The sequence below is a fragment of the Eumetopias jubatus genome, unplaced genomic scaffold (genome assembly GCF_037043125.1).
Source record: "Eumetopias jubatus isolate StellerSeaLion01/CBP00866 unplaced genomic scaffold, mEumJub1_p1.0 scaffold_2, whole genome shotgun sequence".
Classification (NCBI taxonomy): Eukaryota; Metazoa; Chordata; class Mammalia; order Carnivora; family Otariidae; genus Eumetopias; species Eumetopias jubatus.
In genome coordinates this window covers 35,655,492-35,668,127 of record NW_028274808.1, presented here as the reverse complement: position 1 = coordinate 35,668,127, position 12,636 = coordinate 35,655,492, and the positions used below count along the sequence as shown (strand labels likewise).

Genomic DNA, 12,636 nt, shown 5'->3' with positions numbered 1-12,636 from the left:
TTGGTAACTGGACTCCAGCACCAAGCTCTCGGGATTTGCCTCCTGACTCACTAATTCGCTGCATAGCCTTGGACCAGTTATTTTACTTCTCTGTGTTTCCATAAAATGGGGAAGGTGGTGATAACAGATAACCTATCTCATACCATTGTCATTGAGATTGAGTGAGTTAATGTTTTCAAGGCACAGGGGAAGTGCTGAGATTGTAAACATAAAAAAAAAAAACAGCATGATACCTTTGGATTAAGATCTTTGCATTTCGTTTTTGAACCTTTATTACAAAGAGCTAACATTACATGGTAAATTAACTATTCCCTCTTTTCCAATTTTCACAGGATTAGAGATTATTAATCTCCTTTTACAGATGGAAGAATTTAGGTTTTCAGGAGAGAGATACAATCTCAGCATCACATGGCCAGGCATGAGATGAATCCACCTGAATCCTCATTCAGTGACCCTGCCCAACACCCAAGGTTATCTCTTAGCTCAAACTCTCAGAACCTGGAGAATAGGAAAAATGGGGAGTGGAAGAGAACTGGCAATTTCTGTTTATATGATGAGGGAAACAGCAGTAAGGGACCGTAATAAGGTAAAATCAAAAAAGATAAAACTTTGGGGGAACATTTGAAAGTTTGTATATAGAATCAAACTTGTAAAGTATGTATATATATATATATATATATAAATACTGGATGATGCCCCCAACCAAAAAATCATATATTGAAGACCTAACAATGTGACTGCGTTTGGAGGCTTCTAGGAGGTAATTAAGGTTAAATGATGTCCTACAGGGAGGCCCAAATCCGATAGGATTGGTCACCTTATAAGAAGAGGAAGAGATCTCTCCCTCTCTCCATGTGCACCAAGGAAAGGCTACGTGAATGCCCAGCAAGAAGGTGGCCACCTGCATGCAAGCCAGGAGGAGAGCTGTCCCCAGAACCTGACATGCTGGCAAACTGATGTCGGACTCCAGCCTCCAGAACTGCGAGAAAATAAATTTCTGTTGTTTAAGCCACCCAGTCTGTAGTATTTTTTATACACATATGTACACATACATATATACATGCATTGCATACATACACATACCAAAAAATTATTTCCTAGTAACAAAGTTTGGAAAATATTGCTATACAGCTAGATCTGACACGAATAAATGTCAAAACTGAGTGCACATCCTGTCCCCAGAAATAACAGTCTGCTGGCCAAATGCACCATTCCTATTGATTCATGCTGATGGCATTGTTTTTCCGTCAGTTTGAATAAGTGCAGTGCACTGCTTGGATTCCTGCATCCCCAGTGATGCCCTGTGATTATATGGGAAGGACTGGGCCTGTGGAATCGGCGAGAGAGAATGAATAGATACCTTAGCTTTGAATCCATGACCATATTTTAGCACTATAGTTAACTCTGGAGTTGCTTAGACTAGTTACATAATTCATTTCCTCAGCAATGAGCCTGGGGGGCGGGGGAGGGCGCTGCTGTTAGGAAGTACTTGTGGGTGAATATAGTCAAAGTCATTAACTGCAATAAACTCTGTCCAGTTTATTCCAAGAGATGCCTGTGGTAGTAAGTGAAGTGGGTTGACTTTTATATCAGTGGTTCTTAACCCAAGCTGATTTTTTTTTTAAAGATTTTATTTATTTGACAGAGACACAGTGAGAGAGGGAACACAAGCCGGGGGAGTGGGGGAGGGAGAATCAGGGCCCCGCTGAGCAAGGAGCCCAATGGAGCGGGGAGCCCAATGCGGGGCTCCATCCCAGGACCCTGGGATCATGACCTGAGCTGAAGGCAGATGCTTAACGACTGAGCCACCCAGTCGCCCCAACCCAAGCTGATTATTACAAAACAACAAAAATCACAAAGAATATTTGGACATAGATGTATGTCCTTCCATTATTTTGTTAATAGGAAATATACACACAGTACAAAGATCAAAAGGTGCAAAAGAGTAAGATTGAACAAGTATTTTTTCTACACATGTGCCCCAAACACTGCTCTCCATGTGCCCCCAAACACTGCTCTCCCCCGCAAGAGATAATCAATGTGTGTGTATGTGTGTGTGTGTGTGTGTGTGTGTTTAATAATAAAAAATTCAGTTTTGCAAGGATATGCTTAAAAATGTTACCTGTAACTATCTGAGTTAGGTTTACAGGTGATTCTTTAAAATGTTTATATTTCTGAATTTTCCAAGTATTCTTTAATAAGCCCATAGTATTTTGTGATTAGAAAAAAAGGTAGTTTTAAAAGTAAATAGATTTTAGGGGTACCTGGGTGGCTCAGTCGTTGAGCGTCTGCCTTCAGCTCAGGTCGAGCCCTCCATCAGGCTCCCTGCTCAGCGGGAAGCCTGCTTCTCCCTCTCCCACTCCCCCTGTTTGTGTTCCCTCTCTCGCTGTCTCTCTCTCTCAAAAAATTAAAAAATCTTTTTTTTTAAATTAAAAAATCTTTTAAAAAAAGTAGATTTTAATCTGAAAGTACCTCAGAGAGCTCATAGCTGCTTTGTGATTTAAAAAACAAAACAAAACATAGAACTAACTTTAACCACAAATTGTCAGTCGGTGGATATATTTTTCAAAAACTTTTAGCCTATTTGTTTCCATTCACATTAAAATTCCTGCCACTGGAAAAGATATACAGAACCTGATTACCAACATGAACCCTGAGATCTAGTGAAACTCATTATGACTCACTGGAAACAGGTAATTAGCTCAGGAATCTTCTTTCAAATTTCATCATAATTTGTATGATGACTCCACATGTCTATCAAAGTATATTAAAATTAAGCGTAGCACTAGACTGGAGAATTAAGCCTAGTTCAGGCTAACGTCTTTATTTAGTAATTAAACAATAACAAGCTAAATGTATCCTTACACCTAATCCTTAATGATGCTCTGATGTTCTAATTGGATTAATAGCCACATGCACCCTCCAGCATCTGATGTCCAAAGATGTCACAGTCCTGGCTTGCTGAAAAGACATATAGGGATTGTGGCACTGATCTGGAGGTCACCCTTCTGGCAACTTGAATCCCTGGAATGGAATTCCAAACAGAAGGCAAGAGGGAAAGGCCCACTGAGTAGCCGAAGTCCCTCATTAAGGAGAGCCTTTCTTAGCCTTGCTTACTGATTCTGATTGAATATCTAATTTCCAAAGTCCTCACAAGATTATGTGAGTTTCCTTGTCCTCACAAGATTAGAAACAGCTGGGGAATGGAGATGATATTAGAGATGGAAGAGGGGCGGGATGGAGGAGGAAATTATTTTATTCAAGTTCATTCCTACGTCTGCAAATGGATTAGCTGACAACAAAGGAGGGGAGAGAAAAGTTAAGAATCCCCAGAGGTTATATGTGCTCAAGACAATCTTTGTCATTTCTGGTGATGACCTTGGGGTAGGAAAAAGTGGTTGAACAGTGATGGGTGCCTTTATTTTGGGTGGGAAGTTCCATGTGGTTTTGCGGGTAGGAGTGGTGGCCTGTGGGGAGGAGACCACCTTTCCGAGGGTGGTGGTAAGAGAAGACAGGACTCACTTACACTCTTTTACCTTTTTAAAATATTATATCATGTGGGGGTGCCTGGGTGGCTTAGTCGGTTAAGTGGCTGCCTTTGGCCTAGGTCGTGATTCCAGGGTCCTGGGATCAAGTCCCACGCCAGGCTCCCTGCTGAGCGGGGAGCCTGCTTCTCCCTCTCCCTCTACCTGCCACCCCCTGCCCCCCCGCTTGTACTCTCTCTCTCTAATAAAAAAAAAATAAAAAAAACCTTAAAAAAATTATATCATGTGCATTATGTATCTTTGTTTAATAATAAAAATTTAAAAACAATATTTAATGCCCATACAAAAGATTTTACAAATAAAAAGTTGGTGAAAATAAAATTGTAGAAATTAAAAATATTGAAGACCTGAAACCATAAAACTCCTAGAAGAAAACATAATAGGTAAGCTCCTTGGCACCACTCTTGGCAATGACGCTCTTAGATTTCACTCCAACCAAAAGCAAAAATAAGCAAATGGGACTACATCAAACTAAAAATCTTCTGCACAGCAAAGGAAACCATCAACAAAATGAAAAGGCAACCTACTGAAAGTGAGAACATATTTGCTAATCATATTCAATAAAGAGCTAATATCCGAAATATATAAAGAACTCACACAACTTGGTAGCAAAACCAAAATTCTGATTAAAAATTAGGCAGTTTTCAAAAAAAGACATACAAATAGCCAAGAGGTATATGAAAATATGTTCAACATCATTCATCAGTAGGGAAATGCAAATCAAAACAATGAGAAATCACCTCACATCTGTCAGAATGGCTATTATCAAAAAGACAAAAGTTAACAATTGTTAGCAAGGATGTGGGCAAAGGGAAGCTTTGTGCACTGTTAGTGGGAATGTAAATTGGGGCAGTCACTATGAAAAATAGTGTGGAGGTTCCTCAAAAAATTAAAAATAGAACTACTATATGATCCAGCAATTCCACTTCTGGGTGGGTATATAGCCAAAGGAAGCAAAATCACTACCTCAAAGAGTTATCTGCATGAGCTATTCCATAAGAAAATATAATGTATGTATACACACACACACACACACACACACACACACACACACACACACACACATATACACACAGAATATTACTCAGCCATAAAAAAGAAGGAAATCCTGACATTCGTGACAACGTTGAATGGATCTCGGGGGCATTATGCTAAATGAAGTAAGTCAGAGAGAAAGACAAATAGTGTATGATCTTATTGATATGTGGAATCTAAAACCAAACAAACATAGAAACAGAAAATAGATTGGTGGTTGCCAGAGGCAGAGTAAGAGGGGTGAGCAGGAAATGGGTGAAGGTGGTCAAAAGGTACAGACTTCCAGTTACAAAATAACTAAGTTCCGGGAATATAATGTACAGCATGGTGACTACAGCTACAAAAACACTGTATAAATATTTGAAAGTTGCCAGAAGAGTAGATCGTAAAAGTTCTCATCACAGAAAATGATTTATAGCTATGTGAGGAGATGGATGTTAACTAAATTTATTGTGGTGACTATTTTGCAATATATATTGATTTGATCATTATATTGATCAATTTATTTGATCATTATATTGTACTTTAAATTTTTTATTTTGGAGGCACCTGGGTGGCTCAGTCGTTAAGCGTCTGCCTTTGGCTCAGGTCATGATCCCAGGGTCCTGGGATCGGGCCCCGCGTCAGGCTCCCTGTTCAGCGGGAAGCCTGCTTCTCCCTCTCCCACTCCCCCTGCTTGTATTCCCTCTCTTGCTGTGTCTCTCTCTGTCAAATAAGTAAATAAAACCCTTTAAAAAAGAAAAAAATAAATAAATTTATTTTTATTTTTTTAGAGAGAGAGAGCATGTATGCCCGCAAGCAGGGTGTGGGAGGGGGCACAGGGAGGGGGGGAGAATCTCAAGCAGACTCCCCACTGAGCCTGGAGCCCAATGCAGCGCTGCATCCCAGGACCCTGAGATCGTGACCTGAGCCAAAATCAAGAGTCAGACAAGCACTTAACCCATGGAGACACCCAAGCACCCCTATATTGTACACTTTAAACTAATACAATGTTATATGCCAATTATGTCTCAATAAAAATGGAAAAAATACAAAAAAGATACAAAAGATACAAAAAATTGTACACAATGAGATATCACTACACACCTATCAGAATGGCTAAAATAAAAAATATCCACAATGTCATATGCTGGTGAGGATGAAGAGAAGCTGGATCATGATACATTGCTGGTGGGAATGTAAAATGTTACAGCTCTTCTAGAAAACGGTTTGACAGTTTCTTTAAAATGTAAACATGGGGCTATCATATGATCCAGTAATTGCACTCCTGGGCATTATTCATCCTGGAGAGAGAAGACATGAGGGGCACCTGGGTGCAGCTCAGTCAGTTAAGCATCTGCCTTCTGCTCAGGTCATGATCTCGGGGTCCTGGGATCAAGCCCCGCATAGGGATCCTTGCTCAGCTGGGAGTCTGCTCCTCCCTCTCCCTCTGCCTCTGCCGCCCACTCTGCTCTTGCTCTCTCGCTCTCAAATAAATAAATAAAATCTTCAATTTAAAAAAAAAAGAAATGAAGACATGATCACACAAAAACCTGTACATGAATGATTATAGCCCCTTTATTGATAATAGCCAAAAATGAAACAACCCAGATGTCCTTCAACTGGTGAATAATTAAACTGTGGTAGATCCATACCATGGAATACTATTCAGCAAGAAAAGGGAAGGAGCTACAGATATACACAACAAGGATGAATATTCAGAAAAGTATGCTGAGTGAAAAGAGCCAGTCCCCAAAGGTTATGTACTGTAGATTGATTCCATTTATATAACATTCTTTTTTTTTTTTTTTTTTTTTTGACAGAGAGAGACACAGCGAGAGCGGGAACACAAGCAGGGGGAGTGGGAGAGGGAGAAGCAGGCCTCCCGCGGAGCAAGGAGCCCAACGCGGGACTCATCCCAGGACCCTGGGATCATGACCCGAGCCAAAGGCAGACGCCCAACGACTGAGCCACCCAGGGGCCCTATATAACATTCTTGAAATGATGACACTATAGAAATGGTGAACCAGTAAATGATTGTCAAGGTTAAGAAGGGTGTGGGGTAGGAGGGAGGTGGGTGTGGCTATAAAAGCTCCAGCTTGTGCTGATGGAAATCTTAACTCTCGGCGCTATCAGTGTCAATATTCTGGTTGTGTTAGCAGACCGTGGTTTGCAAGATGTTACCACGCGGGGAAGCTGGATCTCTCTGACCTATTCCTTACAACTGCATGTGAATCCACCATTATCTCAAAATAAAACATGTAACTAAGAAGAAAAACGTTAAGCTAAAAAAAATATTATGAGAGTTTTGTGCTTAAATAGATACTATCTATTTTTAAAAATCACTTGGGGTGCAACGTATCCCTCTTGACCCTCGCTGACCAAAGGCATTGCTACTTACAAAGCCCACACGCTGGTTAAGCACACTTTCACAGACTGTGGCTGGCAGCACTTAATTTGTGGTGAAATAACAATTAGTTTTTAGTTGTGATATGAAAAGCGGCGCTTCATCACTCTCCTACCTCCGCAGCTACAATCCCTATGACAGAACTTTTCCCCATGTGCATCTCCTCCGCCATTGGGGCATAGGGTGGCTTCCGTCCATTTTTCTGCTTTCCTTAAAAAGCACACTTTTGATACTTGGAGAAACTCCAGAACCTTACCTGGCATTCAAGAGTCACTCTCCTAGGACAGGGTGCACATGAGGGTTGGTTAGATCATTTCGATTCATTACCATAAAATGCTGCTCTGGCTCCCCCATATTCAGAAGGTGAGAAGCAAGCATTGCAGAAGTCCGTTGAATGGAGCTTATAATTACATGTTACTGAGCAGGCCATGAGTCAAATCATGGCCACTGAAATGGAACTGCGTGTTCTCGAAATAGTTCAGCCATGAGGTCTAGGGGCTGATTTATTTCTGGTTTCTCCAGTTTAAGCCCTTGTGCATGACCCTGTAACTACCACCCAGTTGAGAGTAGATGGGCAGCACCGTGAGGGACACAGAACTTTGGACTAGGGCACCTCAGAAACTGTCGGTAGAATGATGCCTGTAATTTTTATTGTGCAAAGTTGTAAAGGATCTGGAAATCTAAGTACTATATTTTGAACAGAAATGTTAGCAAGAGAATGATATAAAGCAGAGGTATTCAAACTTTTCTTCACTTACACCCCTAAAAAATGCTGCAGACCATGTAACCCTTCCCACATTTTAAGTTGACGTCTCTAGCTTTTCATCATAGGTTTGAGTGCTTGCAGAGGATGTAGTTTGCAGATTGTTTCCATCAAATGTTTTAAAATAAAACTTGTTATATCATCCTTTTTAATGCATCCAATAGAATCTAAGTACCATAGTAATTTGACACCATCATTCCTTTTTCAAAATGAACAGAAATGCTCAATCATTCCCTTCCCTCCGTGAACTATATTTTCCTTCCTCTTCCCTTAAAGATTTGTCTCCAAATGTCATATATCTTTATGACATCTTTTATTCTTTGAACATCTATCATTTAGGCATCTTTTACTGATTATCATATTTTTTGAAACAAATATGCATGTGTAAATTGAATTTACAATTTCAAAAACTATCCTGTGACTGGTAGGTATTAAAACATTTCCTGAGACTAGGTCATTATTATAATTCTCAGTAACAGAATAAATACGTATTTTATTGATCATTAAACACAAAATAGTAAAACGTTGGAAATTATCTTCCTAATGAGAATTATCTCTCCTAATTGAGGAGGGTGGATTTTTACATATATGTATTTGTATATATTTATATATACATGTAATCAGTTCAAATATCCATCCATTAATATTACTTATTGCAAGAAGGAACAGGTTCAACATCAATATTAACATTATTTCTCATTTTTATGAATGTAAGCCACTGAGAAACCTTGTTCACATTAACAGGTAGATGGGCCACAAGGAGTTTTGTTATGACAATGTCCATCCAGGACTGACGAGAAGGAAGGAAACTAGGGACATATTTCTGGGCTTATGGCTTCAGAGGTGCACCTGGAATGACTCAATCACTTAATGAATACAGACCCTATATGAAGATTTGTAGCCGGTCCACCTTTGCTGGGGAACTTGAGATTTGTTTTTCAGCAGTGCCAAATTTGGCCATGTCATTCAATTCTTTGGACTCCTTCACGTAATAGGTCAGATATCACTTTGAGACCTTCCTTCAAAATTTATTCTACAGGGGAGGTTGTGGGGCAGGGAGCATGTGGGAACTGTTTGCACTTTCTGCTTAATTTGGCTGGGAACCTAAAACCCGCTCTAAAAAATGAAGTCTATTTTTTTAAAATTATGTTAATGATCTATCAGTGGTTGACTCGAGTGGGTTTTTCTCCAAGTTTTAAGGAAAACAATAAATTGGAAACCACCTAATTTGTGAAATGATTGGTACCTCAGTCGTAAAGGCTTTTGCTTTCTCAACACAAACACAAATATTTCTAATTGTTCCTTGTCTTGGCCCTGGAGGTTTTTACAATCTAGGACAATGCCTTTCTTTCCTTTTTTAGAAGTAAGGAAGGGCTGGTGTGCCTGGAGGGTGGGAGCAGAGAAGACCCAGTGTGACACCCGGGCTCTCACTTCACCTCAGGCGGATCCAGAAGCTGAATGCCTTCCTCAGTCTACCCTGTGGGCACCCACCATTAACACACCCCTGGAGCAAGGGGATTTAAGAACTATTTCAAATACACCATAAAGTCAGCTTTCGGGGGTATTGTTTTGCTGTTTATCTGAAATTCAAATTTAACTGGGTGAACTGGATCTATCTCTCTGGCAACCCTATCTAATTCAAATCATTCCCTTCAAGAAATGGCAAACACAAACACCGGGCAAGACTAAAGTCCTCGACCAGGGAGCAGGGTCTTTTATTCCTCCCTCTATCTAATTCTCAAATATAGTTACTCTTTTCTCATCTCTCATCATGGCGTCCATCTTTCTCCTCCCCCCCGCTTTGTTTCCATCCTTTGAGCCCAAAGCAAAAACGTCAGCAGAAACAACAACAGCAACAACAACAGTCATGAAAGCAGGAAAGCTTTTTGGAGGAAACCAGGCCAGTGAAATGCATTTGAGAGGAGCAGACAGCGTGTGGGTAGTGTGGGCAAAACATCTCTGTCCTGTCCTCTCAAAAGCAGAGGCTAAAAGCAGGAGAGGGGGGAATCAGCCGCTTCTTTCAGGGCAGAAACCACATACATAAAATTTGTGATGATTCTCTTTTCCAGTCTCACCCGCGGACACATAATAAAAAATATTATTCGAGTCCAGCTTCATTTCCTATACTCTTTGGTGCTCTCCTGAGCTGTTCCTTAGGAAAGATACCAGCAAGCCTTCCCGTTTTTTCTTCCCCCTTCTGTTCCTATTTACTACCACTGCCTTCTCTCCCTCCCCTCTCATGTCCCAAGCACCAAAAATAATTTGAATTTCAAGCTTTTTTTTTTTTCATGGCCTTCCTGTGGGTGTGGGAGGACCTCCTTCGGGAATTGTTCTGGATCTAGTCGGCTCCATCTGTAATTTGGCAAAATCTCTGTCTGCACCCCGCCCCCACTTCCTTTTCTTGATACATAGGAGTCTGGGTGTCCCCCACCCCACAAAAACCTCCTCCATCTAGTCCTTAGGTAACCAAACTGAGAGAGCCCCCCAGGGAGGCCCCGTGGGTCTGCAGCCTCCACTTACCCCACCCCTGGTTTTGGAAGAACGAGAGCTCTCTGCACCAAGGAGCCAGCTTCTCACCAGCCAGAGGAAGCCGCCTCCTGCAGGCCGTCGACTCCAAAGGACAAGGTGACTTCCAGGAGGAAGGCAAGATCTGTGCTTTTCAGTTCAGGAGACCCAAGGCAAGTTCCTGTTTCAAAGACAGAGTTTTAAAACCTGTTTAAGTTCTGAGAGTTTTGTGTGTGTGTGTGTGTGTGTGTCCCTCTCCCCAATTCACCCACGTGATCCCCTTGATTTTCCTCTGGGGGACAGCTGAGCTGCCTTTCTAAAAAATCTCTCTGGACCACACCTCCCCGCCCCCCCTCCACCTTCCCCATCAGCTGTCATCATGGCCATCTCTGAGCGAGTGTGTGTTTGTTACTGACAAAAAAAGAAAAGGGGGAAAAAATGAGAGAAAGAAAAAGGACTTCACATCTAAGAATTTCCTGTGGTTTGGGACAGTTTTAGTTCAAGGCTTTCATGACTTATTTTTCCCTCACTTTTTCCGTGCTGAAGACAGGGCTCAGAAATACTGCTGCTGATCCTTAGAACTGGCTTTCTTCCTCAGGTCCTAGATGAGACACTCCTTGGAGTTGGAGTTGGAAGGGAGCAGCAGGATGGGTGAGGACCAAGGCTGAAGACCCAGTTGCAGGCAGATCTTTGGTGCTCACCAGAGCCTCTGGGAGGGCGTACCCCTGGTTGCCTGGCCAACAAGCACCAAAGAGAGGTCTCACGTCTCTGTCTTCATAGTTATTTGCATATTCCTCTATTTTGGCAGTTTCCTTAGAGTAAAATAGGCATAATAATGCCTAACACACAATGATATTGTGAGGAATTAATAAAATGAAAGTGCCTAGTATAGTACCTGACAGACAGTAGACATTAACATTTGTTGAGCATGAAGTACACTTATCACATTATATTCTATTCGCTTGCTTATTTGTCTTACCACCAGACTCTGAATGCCTTACTCATTTTACCTCCTCTGTACCTATGACAGTGCCTATAACATAGTAGACACTCAATACATATTTTTAAATTTATTCATCAAGTAATTAATACCTGTTCCCACCCTCACCCTGGCCCCATTTTTCTTGCTGGTCAAAAGGATACTCTTTGCCCTCTCCTATGTTCCCTGGGCAAGGTTCTGGAACCCAAGCTATGAACAAAAAATTGCCAGACTTGAAATGGATGAAATGATAACAGTCCATTTCCTAGAAATACCAAAGGGAGTTTTCTCAGCAACCACACTGAAGGGAAAAGATTAGGAAGCACAAATTCTGTGGGATGTTATTATTTCTAAGTCCACTGAAGAAATGTAATGTGTTCAAATTAAAGCCAGAGTCCAGGGTGCTATTTATATTCAAAGTATTTTCAAAGAGCAGAAAAGAGCAGACTCCCCAAGGCCCTTCAAGGGGGGAAGAACAGCATTCTGAAAGAAATAAAGAGAGGAAGGAAAGAAGGAAGGGAGGAAGGAAAAAGAGAAAGGGAGGGTGGAAAGAAGAGAGGAGGGAGAGAAGGAGAGCAGGAAGGAAGGGAGAAACAATGGAACAAGGAGGAAAGGAAGGCAGCTAGAAGAGTGGATTTCAAAGCAGATGCATGGAAATGACAGTTAAGTATGGTCTACTGAACACATAATTTTATTAAACCCTCACTAAAATGACAATAAATGGAGAAAAGAGCATAAAGGTTCAAGAGAATGTGCAAACCTCAAAAACCAACAATAAATTTTAAAACTTTAAAAAACACAAAAGCTATGAGAAGTGGAAACTAAGCTACCATGCCAGAAAAACCTAGCCTTGCAAGAGTTGGAAGCCAACAAGAAACCAGCTCTTTGGCATCTCCAAGCCCTAGACAGGCTGAGGGATTAGATGACCTGGAACCTCTGAAAGGGGTGGCAGGGCAGGTGTTGGTTTGGGTGGGGCAGAAAACAGGAAGATTGGTTGAAAGCTTGTGTGAGGAGGAAGAGAGGTTAAACAAGGTAGACTCAAGGCTTAGGAGCTAGGATCCACCAAGGACAGAAATAAGACAATTTACTGATGAGGGGCAGATTCATTGAAAGCTTGTATATTGAACGGTAATGCCACCACGTGTGCCCCATCTCCCTTATCCAACTTGGCTGGAAGAAGGCTGGAAAAGGCTTACACCTCCCCAATTCCCACCCTCCCACCACCAGGCAGGAGTGTGGAGGAGTAATCTCATTGGGAAACTGTCCAGCTCAAGAGAAAAACTCTACAGAATCTGTTATTTTTCTCACAGTGCAATGGCTTTGGTGCAGCCCACCTGTCCTCAAACCTCCCACATATGCTCAACAATTTCAAATAGATTTTTAGTGCCTCACTTATAACTGTGAACCAACCATCAAGGACCAT

The 12,636-nt window shown here is 41.4% G+C and overlaps 1 protein-coding gene across 2 annotated transcripts in view; it reads right to left on the bottom strand.

The window, feature by feature from the left end:
• Nucleotides 1-10,442, bottom strand: part of PLEKHA2 (pleckstrin homology domain containing A2) — a 74,762-nt gene extending 64,320 nt beyond the window's left edge. The window contains exon 1 of one of the 2 annotated variants that reach the window (XM_028124086.2): nucleotides 10,250-10,442. The gene's annotated coding sequence lies outside the window, so the exon portion shown is untranslated. The remainder of the gene's footprint in view (nucleotides 1-10,249) is intronic. The other variant, XM_088020964.1, reaches the window with a different exon arrangement.
• Between the last annotated feature and the right edge of the window lie 2,194 nt (nucleotides 10,443-12,636).